The sequence below is a fragment of the Vulpes lagopus genome, chromosome 4 (assembly GCF_018345385.1).
Source record: "Vulpes lagopus strain Blue_001 chromosome 4, ASM1834538v1, whole genome shotgun sequence".
Lineage (NCBI taxonomy): Eukaryota > Metazoa > Chordata > Mammalia > Carnivora > Canidae > Vulpes > Vulpes lagopus.
In genome coordinates, this window is record NC_054827.1 from 68,267,703 (window position 1) to 68,279,579 (window position 11,877).

The window sequence follows — 11,877 nt, forward strand, 5'->3', positions numbered from 1 at the left end:
ATGAATAGAAGATTGGCAGAAATCAGACAACTCATTTTTCTCCCCCCCCCCAAATTTAAATTCTCTCATCCTACTGTATGTGTAATTCCTTCTGTAGGAGGCATATTTATTATTCAGTTTATAAATGGTACAAATAGACTTTTTCTGTTTTCTGTGCTCCTCCCTTCTTGCTATGAAAAACAAACAGAAATAAAGGCAGCAAAAAGAAAGAGAGAAATAAAAAAAGAAAAGGAAAAGGCGTGCTCTGCACCGTGGGTTTATTTACAGTCTCTTGGTGAGCTGGAAGGAGACACAACATCGTGGGGTTGATGGATTGGTGAGAACTAGTGCCAGATGTTGACCACGACAGGTGCATAATAAAAACACCCTTTGTGGTTTTTCCCTGAGAATTCTAAATATATTTGGAAATAAGGAAAACATCTGCTTGGTATTTCTTTCATTGACAGGCTGCTATAGCTTTTTGAACTGTGATTTAAAAAGAAAACACATTGAGGGAGCATTATTTTTGTGACATTGTGAGAGCTTCCTCTAAGTGTTGGTCACAAGCAAAATTCGAGCACACGTTTTGATACCATTTCATTTATTCAGTGGCCCCATTGTTTCTTACATTTCAGTCCATCTGTCTTTTGGTTCACAGCTAAAGTCAAGAATGCTTAAGAAAAATGGACCCACCCTATTTATTAGGACTTAAAGATTGCAAAGTTGTGCTGCAGAGTCACCACATAGTTAGCCTTCCTTTTCCTACAGCCTGGCCTCTGGTTACCATGGTTGAGCCAGCCTGTAGCTCAGTTTTTGGTGGCTAAGTTAAGGATAGGTAGGAAAGCCATATGAAGAGTAATATGCTATATTTGGGATCAGTAGCTTCACCATAACCCTCAATGGTGCTCCCTAGACAAGCACCATGACCTGATATTGAAATGTTGAGTAGTTCCTGTCTCAATCTATGCAGTTTTGAAGACTCTAAGCAAGACTGTATGGAAAGAAGCTAGCAGCAACTTCTCACGGCATATGTACTCAGTTTGTCCAGTGGAACAAATGGATAAATGGAGATCTTTCTCAGAATTCAGAGTGCACAGACCAGTACAGAAGAGTGAGTCGTTGGTCCCTCGTGGCTGGCGATAATGTAGCAGGTGCAGCCTGAAACGGGCTCCTCTCATGGTGAGAGGGCTCCATCGCCCCTTTCCGTTAACCAAGAAAACCCTGATGCTTCTTTCCTATTTTCTAGACAATTAATATTTGTATAACACCCCAAACCCAGTGCTATACTCCCTTCCTTTGGCTTCATCAGAATGTGTTGCATGTGGTCAAGAAAGCCTTGTTTACAACAAATTCTGCTCCACCTTTTAGAGCATAGTGAAATGAGTGCGTGCTAAGGGCTGTGCTAAGTGCTTACTGCTTAATGTTTTAGGTCATTAATTTTTTTTTCTTAAAAACTTTACCTTTTTATTTGAGAGAGGGAGAGAGAGAGGGAACGAGAGCACAAGCAAGGGGAGCAGCAGGCAAAGGGAGAAGGAGAAACAGGCTCCCTGCTGAGCAAGGAGCCCAACGCGGAGCCCAGGATCATGACCTGAGCTGAAGGCAGACTGAGCCACCCAGGTGCCCCAGGCCATTAGTTCTTAAACTGGAGATAATGTGGAAAACTTGGAGGCCTCTCAAAATTAACAGAAGAGAGTGTGACATCGGCAGTGCATCTATGAGGTACGGAAACAGCTTGTATTGGCCTCCTTGATATTTTTTAATCCTTCCTTTCCTCATATTGGTCTCGGATGCAAAATCATTGTGTTGGCCTCATTGGCCCTCAGCCAGAGATCTTTGAGCTGAAATCTAGGTTTGGGCTTTGTGGATTGTGAATTCTCTGACAAGACGTTCAAAAGTTGGAATGAATGAGTGTGTACACAGTTGAGCATGTTTCTGAAAAGGTTTTTATGGCTTCTAGCAAATCATCAGAAATGCCCCCGCCCCCAGATAGGTTAGAAAACAACTACTTTGGTATTAAAAATTGCTTTTCACTTTTTTTCTGCCTTTAGCAGTAATTTGGTACACTCCCCACATTCCTTTGTTGCTTTATACTGAGATTGCTCTTAGGAAAGGACTTCGTATTTGTCATCAGCACCTTAGTGTCAATTTTAACATGTCTCTTCTCAGGAATAATCTTTTTCTTTGTTTGACTTCTGACTGTGGAACTAAACGTGTTATTGCCTGTTCCGGGACTATCAAGCTTTAGGAAGTGAGAGACGTGGTACTTTTGGGTCGGAAATTCTCCTAGATTGCTTGAAATCATGGAGTCACATTCCAGAAGACCACAGAATGTATAAAAGCCACACTCAAATTCTATTTTTCCTGGGGTGTTGAGAAAGCATCTTGGTGTTGTGAAAAAGGGCTGGTCTTTTTCTAACCAGCTGGCCAGTTTTGGCTTTATTTCCTGGATCCACCACTTACAAATGGTGTGACTGTGGGTAATAAATTTAATCTTTCCGAGCTTTAATATCGCCATCCATAAAATGTCAGCTAACAATACTTCCGTTATAGTGCTGCAAGGATTAGTAGTAATTTATGTAGTCTGTTTTATGACTCAGTAGCTGGTTGCTACAATGGATGGAAATAGCACATGGCGAAAACAACATGGTGAGGGAGGTGAAAAGGGTACAATAGTGATAGTAATAAGCTCTAATAAGTGTTTTACATATATTGTCTTAGGACTCAATTAATGCAGTTTTTGGTCCCATTTGACAGATGAGGAACTGAGGGAAAAGCAGCTCAGTAATTTACACAAGGCTCTGCAGGGGCAGTTGGTGGAGCAGATGAAATCAATGAGCAGTCTCTTGAGCCTAATCCTAGCTTCTAGTCCAGACTACCTCCCCAGGTGATGACAACAGTCAAGGTGTGTGGTATACACGTTTGAGAATCTTCAGCTTTGATATTTCTTTTTGAATTTCTATGTTGCCTAGAAATAGAACTCTATAGAATTTCGTCAATGTGCTCACCATTATCTTATTCACAAGTTTTGCCCTGATATCAAAATAGGATTTTTCCCTTAATGCTTGCTTTTCAGTTTAGTTGTTTTTTTTTTTTTTTTTTTTTTGGCTGGGTACAGTATACTTTATTGATGGTACATGACAAGGTAGGGCTCCCCAAGCCCCTCCCCTTCCTCGGGGTCTAGGATGTAAATTGGAGGTCAGGAGATTCTCAGTGTGTTGGGGGATTAAGCTGGGGCAGGGACTCCCCAGCAGCTGAGGGCCTCTCTCTTCCTCTTGTTCTTGCTGGGGCTGGTGGTCCAGGAGGCTCTTACTCCTTGGAGGCCATGTGGACCATGAGGTCCACCACCCGGTTGCTGTAGCCGAATTCATTGTCATACCAGGAAATGAGCTTGACAAAGTGGTCATTGAGGGCAATGCCAGCCCCGGCGTCGAAGGTGGAAGAGTGGGTGTCACTGTTGAAGTCACAGGAGACAACCTGGTCCTGAGTGTAGCCCAGGATGCCCTTGAGGGGGCCCTCCGATGCCTGCTTCACTACCTTCTTTTTTTTTTTTTTTTTTTTTTTTTTTTTTTTTTGCTTCACTACCTTCTTGATGTCATCATATTTGGCAGCTTTCTCCAGGCGGCAGGTCAGATCCACAACTGACACATTGGGGGTGGGGACACGGAAGGCCATGCCAGTGAGCTTCCTGTTCAGCTCAGGGATGACCTTGGTGCCAGTGGAAGCAGGGATGATGTTCTGGGCAGCCCCTTGGCCGTCATGCCACAGCTTCCCAGAGGGGCCGTCCACGATCTTCTGGGTGGCTGTGATGGCATGGACCGTGGTCATGAGGCCCTCCACGATGCCGGAGTGGTCATGGATGACTTTGGCTAGAGGGGCCAAGCAGTTGGTGGTGCAGGAGGCATTGCTGACAATCCTGAGGGAGTTGTCCTACTTCTCATGGTTCACGCCCATCACGAACATGGGGGCATCAGCAGAAGGAGCAGAGATGATGACCCTCTTGGCCCCGTCCTTCAAGTGAGCCCAGCCTTCTCCACGGTGGTGAAGACCCCAGTGGACCCCACAACATGCTCAGCACCAGCATCACCCCGTTTGACGTTGGCGGGATCTCGCTCCTGGCAGATGGAGATGGGCTTCCCGTTGATGCCAAGTCTCCCGTTCTCAGCCTTGACTGTGCCGTGGAATTTGCCGTGGGCAGAATCATACTGGAACATGTACCCCATGTGGTTGAGACCAATGAAGGGGCCACTGCTGGCGACAGTATCCACTTTGCCAGAGTTAAAAGCGGCCCTGGGGACCAGGCGCCCCAAGCGGCCGAATCCGTTCTCCGCGACCTGCACCACCGCGACCCGGGCGCGGCCCTGCACCAGAGGACGGGCTGGCTGCGACCCGCGGAGCCCGGGGCTGCTTTTCAGTTTAGTGAGCAAACAGGGAACCAACTTGTTTGGAGTCTGTTGTTATATTCTAGGCATTGTCCTTAGCTTACTAGCTTTGGAGCATTGACAGGTTCGATGAAGGAACTTTGCAGGCGTACACAGATGACTGAAATATGAATATGGCAGGAGGTAAAACAGTGGATGTACTGGGATGCTGTGGGACTATGCAGAAGGAGGTCTTTGGCCAACCTGGGAAAACAGGGTGCTTCCCAGGGGACATGACCACAGTAAGTCTTGATAAGCAGGAAAACCCAGCGAGACCCAGGAAGGTGAAGAGGGGATTCCTGTCAGATGGAAGAGCAGGAGCTAAAGCACCGAGGCAGAAAACAGCATGGGGCGTGGGAGGAGAGAATTGCAAGGGAATTGTAAGATGCACAGGATTGCAGGCAGCTGGACTTTGCCGGATGTAGATGGACGTGGGTCCGAGCTGTGACAGGAGCAGACAAAGGGTCTCTGGGCATGCAGGGCCACCCGCTCCCTCATGGAGGAGTTTGGGCCGTGGGCTGTCATTTTGTAGATGGTGGGGACTTTGGAAGGGTTTACCAAGAAGCGAAATGGTCAGCTCTCCCCGCAGTTCTCTTGTGGAGCAGAGACAGGGATTGGATTTATCTCCTGGATTTCCTTCTATCAAACAATATCTCTTATGGAAGCTTTGCAATCACTTATTTTTTTTTCCCTTTCTTTTCTCTCTCTGCTTTTCGTTTCTACAATCCAAAGGGGTGATTAGAATTTCATACCCTAGAATGCGGTAACTTATGATAGCTTCTGTCCCTTGGTTCTTTTTTTTCAATCCTCCCTCCTTATGTTTAGTCTGATCAGACTTCTATTTTACAGTAATGTCTGAGTGGGCCTCCTTCTCCGTCTAGCCCCCGGAGAACTGGCTTATGTAAACTTAGGGGTCCTGGGCTTTACCAGATATTCTGTTGGATTTCTCCCCAAGGTGAAATAAGAATCCACAAATCCCAAATCTCAAAATTATATTGTTTGCAGTAACGCCTAGAAAAAAATGAAACCAAAGAACTTGGGAGAGTAATGTGTGGAGATGAGAGAGGGAAACTGCTCTTCATAAATAGAAAGCCTATGCTCCCTGGAGCCGAGAGGCTGAAGTGGGCCAATTTATACATAAAGCTCATAGTCAGCTTCTCAGTTGTCTTAGTTACACACGGGGCACATAGGGAAACTCATCCCCCTTGCACGGTTCAACTCTGCATGGCGAAGCACTGATTCTCAAGGGTGGGGGCAGGATGAAGGGCACCATGAAGGCCACTGACACCTCCCCATTGAGAGTTACTGCCAAAGTGAGTTTTACAATTGCTGGTAAGAATGTGTCACGTCCCTTGGGTGCCTGTGAGTTGAGAACCACTGTAGGCATCCTCTGGTGGTGTACGCTGTGGCGTGCAGGGAAACCCACCAGAAACCAGGCATGATTCTGTGAAGTTGGCAGCCATGTTTCTCCCAGTTCCCCACTGTCAGCTGTGTTTTCTTTTGTGACAAAGGAGTGACTTATAGTAAGTCATAAATCAAAGGCTGTTCTCTCACTTTCACTAGTGTCTAGAAGGCAAGGACCATGTCTTATTTATCTCACTCTTCCCACCACCTCTCACAGGGCCTGGTACAGAACAATCGCCCAGCAAATGTACTGCAAAATGAATAAGAAATGATCTTGGGAGGGTGGTGAGCAAAAAAGACAAAGATTGTGTAAACTTCTAATTATTTAAAACACTGCATTTTTCTACCCAAATGTTTGAATTGGGCCTTTTATACATTAAGCATGTGGCTTATTTGGTAATTATTATTCTGTTACCTCACACTTAGAAAACCTAGCATTATGAATGAAACTAATTTAAGGTCTCTCAGCAACTGTTGATTTTCAAATACTTTTTTCTTCCCTACAACAAATAATACTCTTTCGGGCATATTTTCCCCCTATTTGGGTTCTTTTTTTTTTTTTTTTAATTTATCTTGATGAACTTAACAACAATAATCTGACAGTGAAGACGTTTAAATCACGCACTTTAGTGCAATTCCCAGAGCTAGAGAAGACAGGCCACTGTGATTGAAGCAATGGATTGCATCTCTGCGGCCAGATGGCAGTTGAAATATAATGGGCTTACAGCCGTCAGCCACAGCTAGAGATTTGCACGCAAAGGGTAAGCCTTTCAGTGATGGAAAATGGAAAGCTGGGTGGTTACTTAAAATTCGCGCATTGTTCCTAGTGGTTTATAAAGGCTAAAGGGAGAACTCCATCCATGCAAATTCTGTTTAGGATAGTATTTGTAATGGAACTGCATAAAAATGTACTGCTTGCACCCTGGTACTGTTGCTATTATATATATATATATATATATACACACACACAGTGTCTGAGCTTTAAACACATACATCTGAAATGAGAACCAGCATTATGGTTCTAAATCTATGATGTTTACATGATTTTGTTCTGATTGTTCTTGACAAACACACAATCAGTGAGAAATGGCTTCCCGCATCCCCAAAGCTGTAAAGCATAGGATTTCAAAATTTTCTCTGACTGATTTGATGTTCCCTATTGTGCTGTGTGCTACAACTGGTTCAGGGCAAAAGTACTTTGAATTTCCTACTCCATGTCAAAATAGCCCTGGAATAATGTAATTCTCGATAGGATGAAGCTGTTATCCATGTTTCTATAACTTCTGTTCGAGACTGCATCTGGATCTGTTCAACCATGGTCAATGTTTTTTGAATGCCAGATGAGAGCTTCAGAAGAGCCCCTTGGGGAGGGAGAGATGACATTAGCCATGCTCGGCTAATATCAGCTCAGGAAGAAGAATATATCTGGCAACACATTTATCCTGATAAACATGATGATAGGGAAAATTTTTGTTTAAGCATTGGCAGCATGTATTTCCTGTTACATCTGTATATGGCTGTCAGGTCACATAAAACAGGCCATAACAGAAGACAGTTGCAGGGAATAGGTTATGTAATGAGATTAAGCCAATGAAAGTCTGGCATCCAGCTGTAATTCCACTAACAGTGTGGAGAGTCTGCTTATCCACCCAAGTCAAGGGTATTTTTTTTTTTCTCTTTGGTCACTGTTCCTGAAATTACATTGTTATCCCCTTCAGCTGTTCAATGAGCTACTGGAAGGAAGAATAAAATGTATAAAAATGGGAGGAAAAGGAGAAAGGCCTCAGGCTATGGAATTCATGGCTGGAGAACTCAAGATTTTTATGCAGGTGAATTTCCTAAATAGAAAAGGACCACAGGGTCTTAAGCCATTCAGAAATAAATATGCCATTCTAAGTTTATGATGTTCACAAAATCCTATAGGATTGCAACTCTCATTCTCACAAATATGGGACACTCGTCTTTAGAACAGCCTGAAAAATCATTCAAATGAGGGAGATATCAAAAACTACTGAAGCAGGGATTCCGTAAGTGTAAGTTAGTAGGTTTTCCATCACTTTAGTTTTACAATTTGACATTATTAAGGCTTATATATAGGTGCCTGCCAGCACAGCTACCACTAAGTATCTATCAGTATTTCCATTATAAATCCCATTTTTCAGGGGTTAATAACTTGGTCATAAAAATTCGCTGCAGGCTGAAATCAAGTCTTGAGGGGAAGTCTTTTTTCTTAATCTCAACAGAAGAGTTTGTTCATATTTCTAAGACTAAGATGGTCGGTCAGAGGCCAGGAAAGGTAGATTATGTATAAGATTATTTTTTAATGTATAAAATTTTCGTTTCTGAAAATTTACCACCAATCCTGGGGTTGTTGGTATTTTATTTGTTTGTTGACTTGCCTTTTCTTCTTCTTTTACCTCCTCCTCCTCCCACCCCCCGCACCCCCTCTCATCCTACTCCCCTCTCTTTTTCCTACTGTATTGTGGTCCTCCTGGAAATTAATCCTTCTAACGCAATCAACATATGGACGTTGCTCAGTGGAGAAGGAGCAAAGAAGTCAGATTTGTAGGAAGATTCATCAGAAAAAAAGCTCTGGGCTCCTTTTCATTCTGGCTCTTTATAATCTTCATTACTGACACATTCTTTGCAGAAACAGTATAAAGTTACCTAGTAGTTGGGAAGACTGTAACCTCTTACTCTGTGGCTAAGTGAGAAAACGGATCATCTCGCAATCTTTTTTGCCAAACCAGCAAGCAATTTATCAACTTTCTCTGCATTTATCAAATGCATTGTAACTACGAAAAAGTGCCATGTTCGAATGAAAATGGTAAGGAATGAAACAATTCTAAATTTTTATCATCACCCGAGATCTTTTAGCTCTAGTTTAATTTCTTCCAGGGCCTAATTCTCTGGGCATATTTTAATAGGCAAAGTCCAGTCTACTTTTGGAGCAAACTATTTTTTCTACAGTTATGCAGGACTGAAAGTCCCTTTTCTCTTTTCCTAGAGGAGAAACAGTCAACCCACCCTTCATCAGAAACCACCAAGCTATTAAAAATGTAGGGCTACTTTCCATGCAGGTCTTAACTTCAATGAGTAGAAGAGAAAGGACAAGTGCTCAGACTTAACTGTGAGAAATAGGGGCAGGACAGTTTCAAACCTTCCGTATTATTTTGGTGAATTTGACAATGGGGGAATTAAGGAAGTGCTGACACATACTGATTTCTAGAAGCATAAATATTCTCAGTTCCAATTCAAAGCTCTCCATTGGTGTGCAGGTCATTTTGACCTGTGTATTTCCACCCTCTCCTACTTCTAGTGCCTTGTCTTGACTTTCCAGGTTCTTCCTTTTTACATATCTGTTGCTACCCTGCCTCCTGTTGCCCCTCCACACTTCCTTGGCTAACCTGGCAGTCCCTCAAGTTTCAGACACTGAGGGATCTGGGGTGCCTTGCTGCCCCCTACTGGTTACAAAAGACTTGGGTTTGGGCTTTTAAGACCATCCTACATTTTTTAAATTAGTGCCAACTTCTGAGACGTACTTCCTCCTGTGAAGCTTTCTATAAAATAATTTTTTCGATGTATGTCAATATTACGTAGTGATTGATGCTACTTTATAATTAGTGAGTTTTACAAAAATGTTTACTTTGACTTTGTTTTCCTTTAGAAATTTATACATTTCTCAGTTCTTTTCATGCTCTTTTGCTAAAACTGGCACCCCATTAGTGAAAATGAGGGAAAAGTTTTTACACCAGAATTGTATTAGGATTTTCTTTCCTTGTACACTTACACGAAATAATTGATTTCTTTAAAAACAAACAAACAAAACAAGGTTTATTTGAGAGAGGGGGGTGGGAGGAAGAGAATCTCAAGCAGACTCTGTGCTGAGTGGAGCCTGACACAGGGCTCGCTCTCACAAACCTGAGATCGTGACCTCAGCTGAAATGAAGAGTCAGATGCTCAACCAACTGAGTAACTGAGTTACTGGTAACTGAGTCATCCAGGTGCCCCCAAAGAATTGATTTCTTATGGCTTTGAATGTAGTTCTTTCTCTAAATTGAAAGCACACATATGGAACCTGCATACTGCTTCCTCAAAACAGTTTATTTGACTAGTGGATTAGTCTATTTGAGCTGCCCTAACAAAATACAAGGACTGGGTGGCTTACACATACACATGTATTTTCATAGTTCTGGAGGCTGGAAGGGTTGGCTTCTGATGAGAGCTCTCTTCCTGGCTGGAGACGGCTGGCTTCTAGCTAAGGAATTCTGGTGTCTCTTTCTCCTCTAATAAGAACAGTAAGTGAGGACTCTACCTATGACCTCATTTAACCTCTTATCACCCTTTCAAAAGCTCTATTTCCAAATGCAGTCACATAAAGGATCGGGGCTTCAACGTATACATTTGGAGGGGTTGGGGTACAGACACAAACATAGCAAATGTTGATATGTGGATTTTAACAATTTAACTGATTTTCAACTAATACATCAAATTATTTTTTAGAAAAATCTCATACCATGGGTCAAGAATAAAAGGGAAAGGGATTAGTATTAGAATGATAAGAAGTGATCCTTACCATGGTGAACAGATAACACAACTGAGAAAATGAAATCAAATCAAGGCTGAAACATGGAGAAACAATAAGAGTTCAAAGTACTAAATCATTATACAGCCTTTAATCATGAAAGAAGTTCCAAGTGTGGACTGGAATAACCAGAGAAAGCTTCTAGGAAGAAATTGTATTTAGCCTCCTACTGAAAGATATGTGGATTTTTATTAACTTCAAGGGAGGGGTAAGAATAAGAACATTTTACCACAAGGAAGGCTCTGGCTTCAGAATGAATACAAAATATGCAGTACCGTTTGAGGAGCCTGGCCTGACTGTCAGAGAGGACATTTAAAGGCCTTCTACAATAAAATGTTATTATTTAACATTCCCCTGAGTATCCATGGAGTGCTGGTTCAGAATATACATGACATGGTCTTTGTTCTTTGGAAGTTTGCTATCAAAGACCATAATACTCAAGTCTGACAACTTAGTGGTTCCAGAATTTGCTTAAACTTCTCTTATTTTCCCACCGGGAGACCACTCCTGACTAAGGCAGCGGGTTAGGTGTCTTGGGCTGAAGCATACTGCAAAGTCATTCATGTTAAGTTTAGGGAAAAAAACAAAACAAAGAAACCTCTTCCTCCCTTTGTTTTTTCCTTTGATTGGTTGCAAGGTCCAGAATCGTTTCAGAGCATCCAGTGGAGCCCTTAGCCATTCCAGAGGGCGAAGGGTTGGAAACACCGATTGGTTTGAAAACCTTGATATTTAATACTTCCTATAGCTTCTCTGTAAGTTCCACTCAACAGTTCACTCATTCATTCCTCCACCCATTGGGAAAACAGGGCTGAAAAACACTAAATTACACTAAATTATAAATGCTAAAGACACACGCAGCTCTACCTACTAGCATCACCTGTGGGCAGAGCCTATCACCCTGTGGACACTGACATATTTCTAATTACACCATCTCTGATCATATACATGCCCTGGGCTTATCAGTAATAACAGATAATATCACCATGATCAAAATAAGTCTATAATTTAAACTGGATTTTCTATCACCATCAGCATCAGGCAAAGTTTTTTTTTTTTTTTTTTTAAAGAAATTGTGATGTAAATCCTATCTCCTTTTGCAGGATCTGGTCTAGAGGAACAACTGTGTGGTTGAAATTTGTTTTTGATTTTGTCTCTTATTCCAAAATAATTTTCCTCCCTTCGCAGAGCCTCTTCCCAGGTCAGATTCCTGCATTTCCCTGTACTCTCACTCCGGCTCTCCCCATTCATCAAAGAAAATGTTTGTTATCAGTCATGTAGAACCTGGTATGAATTTAAGTCATGGTGCTATCTCTCTCTGGGGGATTTATATTTTTGGATTTATCTATAATTCTGGAATAAATGCCTTTGTCTTCTATAAAATTTAGAAGCTTTAGGCATGAGCATAGCAAAGGATCTGTTTTTGAAGTTAAGGAGATTTTCTGTTGCTGTTGAACTCTTTATTGAGAAGATTTGTATCTAAATTGCAAAAGT

At 42.2% G+C, this 11,877-nt stretch overlaps 1 pseudogene; it reads right to left on the reverse strand.

Moving 5' to 3' along the window:
* Positions 1-3,285: 3,285 nt before the first annotated feature.
* On the reverse strand, positions 3,286-4,199 carry LOC121489809 (annotated as a pseudogene).
* Between the last annotated feature and the right edge of the window lie 7,678 nt (positions 4,200-11,877).